This window comes from Monodon monoceros, unplaced genomic scaffold (assembly GCF_005190385.1).
Source record: "Monodon monoceros isolate NGI ecotype Baffin Bay Population unplaced genomic scaffold, NGI_Narwhal_1 Super_Scaffold_21, whole genome shotgun sequence".
NCBI classification, from domain to species: domain Eukaryota; kingdom Metazoa; phylum Chordata; class Mammalia; order Artiodactyla; family Monodontidae; genus Monodon; species Monodon monoceros.
The window spans coordinates 25,571,644-25,584,275 of NW_021703778.1; the positions used below are offsets into that span (position 1 = coordinate 25,571,644).

The 12,632-nt window shown below is 54.5% G+C and overlaps 1 protein-coding gene across 26 annotated transcripts in view; it reads right to left on the bottom strand.

Annotated features, from left to right (window-relative positions):
- Positions 1-10,694, bottom strand: part of LOC114904192 (calmodulin-like protein 3) — a 26,400-nt gene extending 15,706 nt beyond the window's left edge. For 8 of the 26 annotated variants that reach the window (XM_029237795.1, XM_029237791.1, XM_029237792.1 and 5 more), the window contains exons 1-10: positions 10,287-10,693; positions 9,758-9,972; positions 7,533-8,009; positions 6,394-6,959; positions 5,264-6,171; positions 5,030-5,173; positions 3,683-3,793; positions 1,979-2,950; positions 961-1,457; positions 120-179 (exon numbers count right to left, since the gene is read on the bottom strand). The gene's annotated coding sequence lies outside the window, so the exon portion shown is untranslated. Of the gene's footprint in view, positions 1-119; positions 180-960; positions 1,458-1,978; positions 2,951-3,682; positions 3,794-5,029; positions 5,174-5,263; positions 6,172-6,393; positions 6,960-7,532; positions 8,010-8,431; positions 8,495-9,757; positions 9,973-10,286 lie in introns of those variants that run through there. The other 18 variants (XR_003795901.1, XR_003795899.1, XR_003795900.1 and 15 more) reach the window with 16 other exon arrangements.
- Between the last annotated feature and the right edge of the window lie 1,938 nt (positions 10,695-12,632).

The window sequence follows — 12,632 nt, forward strand, 5'->3', positions numbered from 1 at the left end:
GGAGGGGGATGGAGGGGGATGGAGGGGGATGGAGGGGGATGGAGGGGACCCGAGGGTCTGCCTGAGCTTCTGGTCAGGACCTGAGGCCGGAGGAGCCTGGACCAAGGGCTGGGACATACCTGCACCACAGATGAAGTTTATCATCCTTTGCATGTAGCCAACTGTTCTTCAGGCTCGAGCTGAAAGAAAAAGATGCGTGTGTGCATGCGTGCATGTGTGAGTGCATGCACGCACGCGTGTGCTTGTCCTGCCTTTGAGACATGGGATCTTCTACAGTGAAGGTGGTGGCCCCGGAGGACCGGCCCTGCCCCACCTGAAGGAGGGCAGGACAGGTGGGAACGGGAAGGACGAGAGGTGCTGTGATGGGTAAAGGGCAGGGGGCTGCACTTGGGGGGGCGTTTCCCAGTCAGATCTGAGGAGGACACGGCTCAGGGAGGAAGGGGCCCCCTCAGACCCCTTGGCTGCAGCCTCTCAGGGCCTTTCTGTGGTGGGGGGCTCTGAAGTGGCTCCCAGGCTGGGGAGCGCCCATGGAGGAGTGGGGGGAGTCCAGAACATGGAGATGGGAGACGAGGGTCTGCCTGCAGCACCGCCCCCCATGTCAAGCTGACGTGCCGTTTGAACTTGGGTTTCTGTGCTGTTGCTGTGTGTTTTTAAAAAACTATCTTAGCCGGGGAATTCCCTGGCAGGCCAGTGGTTAGGACTCTGCGCTTTCATTGCCCAGGGTGTGGGTTTGATACTTGGTCGGGGAACTAAGATCCTTCAAGCCGTGCAGCACGGCTAAAAGAAAAAAACAAAACAAAACAAAACACAAACCAAAAAAAAAAACAGCAACGAAAATTATCCTAGCCAGAGCCAAGGCAAAGGTTCTCAGCGCAGGGTGGGGAGAGGCAGAGCCCGCTTACCTGAGGAGTTATTGCAAAATACCTGCCCGGCCCTTTACCATCCCCCTCATTCCGGTACCTGGGCGGGTGAGTGACAGCTCTGTCCCAGTGCAGTGGGAGCGGTATCACGCTACCCAGGTGCAGCTATGGTATCGATGAAGTTGTTCCATTTGGGGACATTTTCAGTGGGTCACTCAGCCTCCCGTGCCCTCACAGAGGGCTGCCCCGTCCATCCTAGCCCTGACTCAGGGTCTGGCCGAAGTCCTTTCCTCGGGCCTGGGGTTGGAGGGTGGGGAGACAGAGAAGAAAGGCAGGAGGCTCCTGTCCCTGAGGGTTCCGGGGGGAGAGGGGCTGGAGCATCTGGAGGAGATAAGGCGGGAGACAAGAAGTGGGGCACAATCAGAGGACGGGACGGTGGCAGCAGCAGGCACCCATCCTGGATGGGGGTGGTTCCCCCGGGTGGTCCCCCCCCCCCAAGAAAGTCCCCATCCTCTTAGGGACGCAGGTCATAGAAGTTAGTTTCTAAATGAGAGGTTCCTAAATGCCAGGCCGGTCCAGGAGGAAGTGTTCCAGGCTCTGTGTGGAAACAAGAAAAATAAAGACGTTTTGACGAACCTAATGTATTCAGTTTCTTAAATTCTGAGAATATGCTTTTTCTATAGTTTGTGTTAAATGTCCTTTCTTTCATGAAGTGACTATGATGGTAAGTGATAGTTTTGTGAGTTTTTTTTTCTTTCACTTACTTCCTCTGAAGTGTGGGGAATTCCACAAGTGCCCAACATTAATTTTGACATCTTACTGTCCCGTGAGGCCCAAAGCTCTGAGGACAGTGGCTCAAGTCTGTGGAATATAAAACTGGTTTTCTTTCCTTAAAAACACTATTCAGTAAACTCCAAGTTCAGGACTGGTGCTTCCTCTGGAGGAGGAGGAGGAGGGATCCGGGAGGCTCTTGATCAATGCCTCCAGGTTTTGCTTCCTAGGCTGCCTGGTTCTAGGATGCTAATACAGGGATGTTACTTTATTCTCCATATTCTCGTGTGTGTAAAATATGTTCTACTGAGAACAATGCAAGGAGTTCATGGATGGTTAGAACTTACAGAGGGAAGGAGAAGGGTAAAGCCACCAGCAGTCCAGGGAGGTGGGGGTCAGGCTGGGGTGAGAGGTGGGACCCCTGAGGCTCATCCCTGCCGAGCTGTTGCCGAAAAGGGTTCGATGGGGCCACAAGGCAGGAAGAAAGCAGCAGAAATATCTCTTCATCTATTGCCTGGGGAACAGAACAGGAATCTGGGGGTCTGGGATAGGAAGTGACTTACTTCAGGCCTCGGATGAGAGAAGGACCTGGATGGACCGCAGGGCTCCACCTGCATAGCTGCTTTCCAGGGGGCGTCCCGGTGGGCCCACCCTTGGAGGAAGGAGCCCTGGGGAGGGGTCTGGTGGGGACCAGGGCTTCACCATCTTCTTAAATCTGCCGGCCTGTGTTTTAGTGACTTTCTCTTTACACCGGACACTGCAGGGGACAGAAAAAGAGCTTCACATTGGCTCCAGGTGGCCTGGATGACCTTGGTGGTGGTGGTGGGGGGTGGCCCAGGTTACCCAGCCCCTAGTCCTGAAGCTTCCCTGCCCCATCTAGACCCCGAGAGGATAAGGAGAGCGAGCTAGAAGCCTCCCAGGAGCCAAGGCGGCTCGAGGTCACATCAGGAAACCGGGGGCTCCAAAAGCCACCTCTGAAAATCTATTTGCTGAGACTAGTTCTGCAAATGGTCCGCTTGCTGGTATTTCCCAATTTCCCAAAAAATTATTTCTAAAGACACTTCACAGGATTACAGGGATTCACATTGGATAAGATGTTCTTAGCCGTTGTTGAATATTTCTCTTAAGTTTTGTTTAGTTTGATATTTCAGTTTTTAGTTTGACTGTGGCTTGGAAATTGTTCGAGTTGCGGTCAGTTCACCTAAACATCGAACGATAACCTGATAGATGAACAGTCGCATTTCATCGCCAGGGTGGATGCAGAGCGGAGCTGACCTGTTCGCTGGTGTCCTGCAAACAGGAGCCGACACCCCGAGTGCCTGGAATGTGAATCACACACAAAACTGACATTTGGCTGAGCAGAACTGAACTGATACATTTACAGGAACTGGTTGGGGTGAAACCACTTTGGTGAAAACAAAACTAATCTCAACTAAAGCAAAAATTCCTCCAAATCCTTCCAGGCATTAATTTTAATGAATTATGCTACCTCTGGTCAAAACAGATGTTTCAAATTCCATATACTAAATAATACATTTTCTTCACTGAATTGTCCCTGTATCTTTTAAATCTTAATTTATATCTATTCCTGACAGGCCTTCTAAGGTCCATATCAAATGCCTCCTCCTCCAGGAAGCCCTCCCAAACAGGACCTAGCATGTTGTGGATCCTTAACATATACCCTTGGAGTGAATGACTAAACATCTCCCTCTTAGTATGAGTCTCTCAAAGTACATCTCGTATTGTAATTCCTTGTGAACAAGGCCAAGTCTCCTTCCTCAGGACCCCACATAACAAAATAAAACTCATCAACATTTACCCTAGATTGTAAACCCATTGAGCTCAGGGCGTGTGGATTTCTGGATTGGGGTTGGTTTAGTACAAACCCTCCCACCATCTGCACTAGATGCCAGAAGACCTGGCAGGCTCCCTCCCACATGAGGCATGACCTCTGCAGGGAGGAGGTGGTTCCCGTGCTGCCGATGGGGTGAAAAGGAATCTCTACAACTTCACACTCGACGGGAAGATGTGTGACTGGAGAGAGAGGGCACCTTATGCTCCGGCTTCTAAGAACCATGAAGACAGTCCGCATATGATCATAACATCCCAGCTGTTCTGTATTCGGGTTCTCCAAAGAAACAGAGCCACAGAACCAGTAGGGTCTGTAGAGACACAAGGAGATTTGTTATAGGAATCAGCTCATGCATTACGGAGGAGGCAGAGAAGCCCCAGGACCTGCCTGCTGTGGGTGGAGACCCAGGAGACCTGGGGACGTAGTTCAGTCCAAACCAAAGCCTGAGCCTCGGGAGCTGACAGGGTAAGTCCTGATCTTAGTCTGAAGGCTCAAACCAGACCCATGTCCGAGGGTAGGAGAAGGTGGATGTCTCAGCTCAAACCAAGGAGTGAACTTGCCCTTCCTCTCCCTTTTTGTTCTGTTTGGGACCCTCAGTGGATTGGGTGATGCCTACCCACAATGGGGAGAGAAATCTGCTGAACCCCGTCACATGCTCATGGCTGCTGGACACACCCTCACACACGCACCCATTAACACTGTTTCCCCAGCTCCGTTTAGCCTAGCCAAGATGCCACATTAAAGTTAACCATTACAAAGTTCTTTCCCTCTTGGTGTAGGAGGGAAATAGATTCCAGGGCAGGTAACTGGTAGGACAGACAACGATTTAGATGTCAGGCCACTTGTACCAGTTGATAAGATTTCAGATCAATGCTTCTCTCTTCACAGTACCCGCCCCCCCCCCCAAAAAAGAAGTTGTTAAGAGTATGTTCTCAATAGATACAGGCTATGCCCTAGATTCTCAGGAACAATCTAGATAAATTATCCAGCCCCATTTTCTGTCAACCTGTTCGGGTTCTGAGTTTTGGGGTCATGAATATGGCTGCCCTACCCCTCCCCTTCACCAGGACTCTGCTGGGTGGTCACGCTCCAGAGGGAGCAGCCCACTCCTGGGAAACCAGGGCCCTCCTCCCCCCCTCCCCTGGCACACTGGGAGGCTGCTGTCACCCAAGTCCAGTCTGAGTCACTTTGGGAACAGACGGTGCTCTGCTGGGTGACCCATGGCCCCCCACCTGCTCTGTCCCCCCGAGAGCCAACATGGAGCCCCCCCCCGCCTTTCTGATCTTTGGCCCAGATGGAAGTCAGTTCTCGGGGAGGGGATGCCAGTGCTCTCAAGGAGTCTAGTTTTCCTGCATCCAGACCCATGTGGTCACGACAGCGAGGTGGTGATGGCGGTGACATTCACTCACTCACTCATTCATTCCTCCCACAGTGTTTCCTTGAGCCCCACGCCTCCCCGTGGGCCTGTGAGGATGGGGGGAAGGTCACAGCAGGCTCAGGGGGAGATGGGAGCCGCCCGAGTGTGCAAACAGGAGCCGACACTCACCCCGAGAGCCGGGCTCCTGCTGGAGCTCAGGGACTCCTTTGTCCTTGCATCTTCCCCTCCTTCCCTCTTTTCTTCCTTCACCATTATTTCCTGACACAGTGTTAGGCGCTGGTGATGCAAGAAAGCCTCCACTTTGAAAGCTCCCTGTATGGGGGACCAACGTGGGCACAGACGATTGCTGTTGGAGAGGGGGTGCCCACTGGAGAGCTGGTACCCCCTGGGATGGGGACTCACCCTGCCAGGGGCAGAGGCAGCTGGACATGACGTTTCAGCCGGGTCTCTCAGTGTCCAGGGCTTCAAAGATCAAGTGGGTAGTGGGCATTTCAGGCCCGGGGAGAGTTCGGGGTTCACTGGAGCCAGGGCTGCAGAGTCTGCCTTTTAGGCACCCTCTGTGCCCATCTTTGGGCTCGTGGTTCGTCCTGGTTAGAAGCAGCCTCATACCTTTGGGGAGGGCACCAAACACCCGGACCCCGTGCTTGTCCAGAGAAGTGCGGGCTGCCTAAACTGCTACATAATCCTCTCTCCTCAAAGCCACTGAAATTCTGGAATCTCTGTCTTTAAGGACGAGCCTCCTTCCCAGGGCGATGACCTTGGGTGGCCCTGCACTGGCTGAGCTGCCCCTGGGCTGGCCCTGCTTCAGAGGCACCTGAGGTCTGGAGAGAGAAAGGAGCCGGTGGGGCCTTTGGGAAAGGGGTGCGCAGGAGGGGGGCTCTGCTACCTTAGGGACCTTGCCTGAGCTGCTATCCTTGTCATTGGATCTCAGCCCAGGGTGTCTGCCTCACTATTGCTGGTCGTGCTTCCACTCCAGGGAGCATGGCTCTGCTCTGTCCCTTGCTTGTTCCTCTGCATCCACCATTCCTCCCCCCGCCCTGCCCCCGCCAGAACATGAGTGTCAGGACCGCTGGACTCCATGCGTCCTGTGCATTGCTGTTACCCCAGCGGCGGGGCTGATTTCATAGGATGGATGAACAGCATGGACACGGCCATTGCTTTCATTTCCGGGCGTCTCACTTCTTGGTGAAGGGTAGAGACGGACTGGAACCTGCCCAGAGAAGAGTGACCAGGAAGACACTGCAGGGGGGGCGTTCAGCCCGGAGCAGGAAGACCCGAACAGCGGCTGCTGCACAGCTGAAAAGCCGCCCCTGGAAAGGGATTCGGACCTGCTCCAAGCGGCCCCAGGGCCAGCATGTGTGCTGGGGGCAGGGGGTGAGGTGGGGTGGGGAGCCCGACGGCAGCTCAGCAGGATGACGCTCCCGGACCGCAGGGCCACCCGAGGGGTCTGGGGCTGCCTCGGGAGACGGGGGACAGAGGCATTCCCTAAGATGCTCGGGAGACATTTGGGAAGGACCGTGGAGGAGTCTCACCCATCCCGCGGGTCCTGGGCTGGATGGACGTTGATGTTCCTCCCGTTTCTGAAGTTCAACGGTTCTGTAGTTTGAGAATCGTTTACGAAGGTGGGTCTAAAGATCTTCGTTTTATTGGAAATACTGAGCGTTACGGGCTGCATTTTGTGTCCCCCCAAATTTATGTGTGAAGTTTTCTCTGGGAAACAGATCCTGGACAGAGTGGGGAAGGCCAGGGATGGAAGGGTTGCTGCTACAAGCCAGGTGTGCCGAGGGTGCAGACAGCCACCAGCGCCCCAAGAGGCGAGGAGAAGACTCTCCCCGGAGCCTCCCGTTGGGAACCAGCCCCGCCTGCCCACAGACACCTGGCCTCCAGATCTGTGAGGACAGAGCCACCAGGTTTGCGGTCACTCATTCCAGCAGCCACAAGAGACAAGTATAAGTGGGTAAAAAGTGTCCAGTACTTGCTCACAAATGCATGTCGAGGAAGGAGCTCCCTGGCTCTCCAGGGCATCGCCCAGCAGAGCCAGCGAGTTCCTCCTGATGCTCAGGGACGTCTGAGCAGCTCCGCCCATCTTTGATCACATCTGGAAAACAAATGATGCAGCAACTGTGGTTTGTTGGGTGAAAACACAGTTTGGGGAATAACAGGGGTCCGGGGTGGGAGAAAAGTTGGGAGGCGTCAGATGCGAGATTCTTGAAGACCCTCCACTGCGAGGCCAGAGCAGGCGGGGGGACAGAGGCCTCCTAGGCTGTGGGGCAGCCACACACCAGGCCCTGGAAGTGAGAGCCAGGGGTTTGAGAAGGGCTGGGGGGGCACCCACTCCCCAACTCCCGAGGCCGAGCCCCGTTCACCCCGGGCAGAGGGGTTGGGTGGCAGGTGGTCTTTGACGTGAGGATGCAACGCTGTAACTGGGGCCCAGCTGTTCCCTGGGGCTATGGCCCAGGCAAGGATGGACGTCATGGTCCGAGGGGAGAGAAGGCAGGACAGGGCGCCCTATCACCAGGAGAGGAGGCCCAGGGAAGTCTGTGGGCATGGCGGGGTGGGCTGGGGGCACCAGGGCAGAGGCCGACCCAGGCTCTCCCCCTACAGCTGCTCAGAACACACAAGTGGCCTCGGGGTTCGGGAAGGAAGGGCAATACATTTGGTGAGGACTTACTCATGCCCACTGTGGGTGCAGGAGCGAAGCTGACCTTGTTAGATCTCTGGCAGAGCTCTTGGCCCTCATTTGCTCATTTGCAAAACGGAGGTAGCAACAGTTCTTCCTCTGCGGGATTTATCAAGTGGTAGTTGGACTCCAAGCCAGCTCAGATCTGGTAAAACACGGTGCAGAGGCAACCGCACGGGGCCTCGGTGGTGTGTGTGTCTTGTCGCAGGCTCCCGGGTCCCTGCAAGCGTGTGCAGAGCCCGTGGGCTTCCGGGCCCGAGAAGATGGGCTGGTTTCACTCCAACATCTTGGGGTGGAGCCTGAACAGTCCTCGCGACTCCACTTCCTCCTCTAGGTTTTCCATGAGGCAGAGGGGATTTCCTGGCAGGAACCACCACGGTATCTGTCAGGGCCAGTGGGCAGAGATATTGGAAACACAGCCTGTTATCGCTCCCCGGACAATGCTGGTGTCTTGCTCCGTGGCTGGTGCTAGCAAAAGAAGAACAAAAACAAAAACGCTTTTTTGGCTTACGCACTTTTAGACCAGAGGATTGTGTTTGCATGTATGTTACGATTATTACGGGGTGGGGGCGGAAGAAAGGGGAGAAAGAAACAGAAAAGTAACTTGTAGACTTTTTTTCTTTTAATTTTTTGGCCACGCTGTGTGGCACGTGGAATCTTACTTCCCTGACCAGGGATCGAACCCATGCCCCCTGCAGTGGAAGCGTGGAGTCTTAACCACGGGACTACCAGGGAAGTCCTAAACTGGTAGATCTGAAAGGGAGTTCATTGTTGACTAAAGTTTGGGGCCTGATGGTACCTGAGATGATTTTAGGACTTAACCTGGCAAAGGTAACAAAGGAGAGAGGTGACCTCCCTTTCAAGGCAAGAGTGTCTCGGGCAGGACTTACCGTGTTGCTTTCAGGATGGTGATTGTTATTGTTTCCTTCTGGTTATAGCGAGGGAAGCTGGTTTTCCACTTATAATCACCATATTTTAAATACATTTACTAAACGCAGAATGTGTTGATTAAAGAATAGCAGGTAGACAATGGTTAAAAAATGCAGAATTGTGACTGTGGCTCTAAATGACTGGGCCTGGATGTGCTCCAAACCTTCCATTATACTGAAGATGGGCTGAGGCCACGGAAGGGGTGGGCTTGAGTCCCAAGAGGGAAACATGGGTGGTGGGGATGGTGTGTGAGTGCCTTGGAGAATGAGAAAGACAGAGGATAAGTGACAGTGAGGGATGCAGGAGAGAACTTCACCTACATAGACTCTTCCAGGGGGAGCCGGGGGCAGGGCAGGCACAGGTGGGGGCAGAGGAGCCCTGGGCCTCGAGCTCCTGCAGGTGCAGCCAGCCTGCCTACCTTGGCTCTCCCTCTGGGGAGGGGCACAGCACAGGCACTTCCTGACCCTTTCTCAAGACCAGAGGGAGCTCAGAACTCAAGCCAGGGGCCAAAATCTGGCTGCAGCCACGGGGGGACCTTTTTAAAGATTCAGCTTTCAAAACTTCTGATTCATTTCCAAAGGTTTGCAAAAACTCCCTGAGGTCTCAGAACTTGTTTTTGCTCATCAAGAAGAGCACCAGGGACCACTTCCTGCCTCGTGACCTGTAGGTTTCCATCCAACCCAAAGGGAGGCGGAGAAACAGGGGGTGGGAGGGGGATGGGCACTGTTTGGCCTGAAGTGAGGAGAGAAGAGAGAGGGCTTGTTCTTCGGGTCCAGGGGAGACAGAGAACGAAGGGCCAGTTCAGTAACTCCAGGAGGGAGTTCAGAAGGCATCCAGAAAATATTCTCAATACAAATGAATAGGTGACAGTCGGCAGGTCATCTGGTAAACCTGCCTAAGCTCTGAAGCCAGGGGTTCAGCCAAGTCACTGCTGGAAGCTTCTAGTGTACACAGAAGTCTGGATGGAAGGGTAGTGAGGAGGTGCAGAGAGAAGAGAGCCTTCCTGAGACTGCCCTGCAGGCTCTCCTCTGCATCTCATTCTCCTGCTGGGCCTCCCAGCACATTGGGGACATGGCTGCAGAGGCTGGGAGACAGCCCTGCTTCTGAGGAAAGGGTCTCTCCGGAGACTGAAGAAAGGACGTCTCCAGGGACTGGGTGGCGAGAGTCCTGCCCGGGCCTGGGGGTGGGTGGGAAGCTGTGTAGCTGAATTTAAGGGGTCCCCTGGGGAACACCAGGTAGAACCTGGGGGAGATTGCAGACACCGCCCAGGCTGGATGTTGAGTTACCTCCGCAATTAGTGCAAGAGCCGCCAGAAGCGTGAAGAACAAGCCGTTGGGGGAGTGACTACCGTCCTGGCCAGTAGGCGGGGGCAGGTGATGCGTGGGTGAGGGAGACGATCAGCCTTGAAGCCAGTCCGTGGGGCAGTGCAGCCCGGAGCAGCTCGGCTGGAGTCAGAGGAACGGGGCGCAGCTCTCAACCCAGCGGACAAGTCAGTCCTCCGCTGTAAAGTCAAGAGATTGAGTAAGACCGGGGCTTTCAAGGTCAGCTTGTTTGCCTTGTCCAGTGGGATGCAGGATTCAGGGACAGAGGGCAGCAGGCCTTAGACCACAGCTGCGTCTGGTTGATGTTTATGACCTACTCCCCTGTTTGGGGCCCCGGGAGATGAGCCTTGGTTTCTCTTCCTGAGGTTTGCACTAACTTGCTCTCTCTGGTTTGGTCCAAACCCCAGGGCCTATGAGCCCCCTCGGACCGGGCTCTCCCCAGGTCTCCCCACGACAGCTCCAACCCAGCTCACCTATCAGGGTCTGTACTTACCTATGACTACGATAGGAAATTCCGTAAAAACTGTTACTAAACCTGGCTCAGTTTGCGTAGCAGCCAGACACCGAGTCACTGAGGTTTGCAGCCGAGAAAGAGCAGAGGCAGCCGGACAACGAGACTGGAGAACAAACCGCAAATCTACCGCCCCGACGGCGAGGGCCTGGGGTATTTATGGGGTAAGGAAGCAGCGTAGTCTGAGGCGTGGGGCGTGGCGGAAAGGTGATTGGAAATAAGAAAAAGGTGAGTTTCATTGTTGTTCTGAGCAGGTGTTAAGCTGTAGGCTTTTCCACGGGAGCTTGTTCAGAAGACGGAGGAGTTAGCAGTTCTGAAGGTGGCGTTTGGGGCTCCTGATGACAAAAGGTCACTAAGCAGATACTTGTGCATGCCCAGTTGGAGGGTCAGTGGTCCTAAGCAGCCTTAAGTGGCTGGGTCTTGAACTAGACACAGCTGACTCCAAGTTCCTGGAAAACAGCTAGGGCAAACATCTTATTGTTTGGGCTCCGTGACACGTGGAGGACGTTCAAGTCTTTCGTGGCAGCAATGAAAGCGAGCTTCATAGGTGAGGGCAGGTACAGATGCAATGGACTTAACTGGACGTCACCCTTGGCTTCAAAACCTTCATCAACACACACAATCTCACAATTTCTCCAGGAGCAAATTAAAGAGTGGTTCTGGCCCACCATCTTTGATGAGGTTGTATCATCCAAAGGCTTGGCTTGGGGCGCGAGGTCTGCCCCCCACCCCGTGTCTCCCTCACGCGGTGGGCAAGCTGGTGTTGGCTGTGGGCACGAGGCATCAGTTCCTCCGCCCGGGGGCCTCTCCACAGGCCAGCGTGAGTGTCCTCACAGCATAGTGTCTGGCTTCCTCCAGGACCGAGTAAGGTGGAAGTGGCTTCAAAGTCACATGCTGTCATGTCCATCTTATTCTGTTGGTCATGCAGACCAGCCCGGATGCATTGCGGGAAGGGGCTGGAGAAGGTCTGAATTCCAGGATGGGGGCTCATCGGAGGCCTGGCTGCCGCAGGGCCCTCGCAGGCTGGAAGTCTTCAACCAGATCGTTTCCTGTAACACTGACTCTTGCTGAGGCAGAGTTGAGATAATTTAGCCTTCCTGGTTCATTTAGTAAACACGTCCGAGCACTTTCTCTACGTCAGGAGAACTGGTGGGTAGGACACAAAGACCAGTAATCTTACAGACGAGTAGAGAAGGTGATGCTCACACTGGAAAGTGTTAAATGTCACAGGGGTAGCCACAGACCCCCGGTGCGGTGGGGACGCAGCGGGGGGATGGGTCTACGGGGGTGTCAGAGGCCTGCAACAGGGGAGGCCTAGCTGGGCCTGAAGGATCAAAACCGAGGGTGATCATTAACTAACTCCATCGCACCTGCCTTTACTAATCAAGGTTGTTTTAATTGTTGCTACAAAAAACTTGCTTGTTCTCCAGGCCGCATGGAGCCTAAACAATAAGATGTTTGCTCCAGTTTTTTTCCGGAAAGTTGGAGTCAGCTGCGTCTAGTTCAGCTGGGCGAGAGTCAGCTGTGTCCAGTTCGAACTGAGCTGGTTAAGACTGGGTGGGACCACTGACCCTTCAACTGGGCAGGCGTGCATGTCCACGTGGTGGGTGACCTTTTGAACGTGCAGAGGCCTGTAGCTTAGTTACGCCTGCGCAGAACGACCGTCACCACACCTTTTCCCAATCAGCTCTCCCCACACTCCCCATGTCTCAGATCACCCTGCTTCTTTAGTCCTCATCCCTTAAGTGCCCTGGCCGCTTGCCTTCGGGGAGCCGGATTGGAGATTTGTTTTCCTATCTCCTCGCCTGGCTGCCTTGCGAATAATCCCTCTCTTTGCTGCAAACCTTGGCGTCTCAGCATTTTGGGTTGCTGTACACGGGGCAAAACAAGCCTGATTCAGGATGAGTAGGAGGTCACTAGACAGAGGGAAGGAGAGAGAGGGGGAAGGAGGGGGGAACAGCTTCCCAGGTTGGGGAGCCAGCCTGGCTGCTGCAGGGGAGGGAGGCTCAAGGTGCCGGCATTGCCGGGTTAGGGTGTCACTTTTCACTGCTCTGATTTCGGCACCTTATTTCGCATCCCTTGGACACATGCTGTTCAGCAGGCACATGCCAACAGCTGCACTTGTTTGTTACTGCAACAAAGAAACTCACTGCAAAGTTCTCAGAGACCCAGCCCCGGAGGACCTAGCTGTAAGTTAGAGCAGCGGAGAACGACTGCAGAAAGAGTTTCCTCTTGTGGAAAAGATTCACGCCCCTGCCGTGCAGGCAAACATCGTTTTGTGCCACAGGGACTCTGCCCAGTTGCTCTCAGATGGGAGGTGCGGGAGTG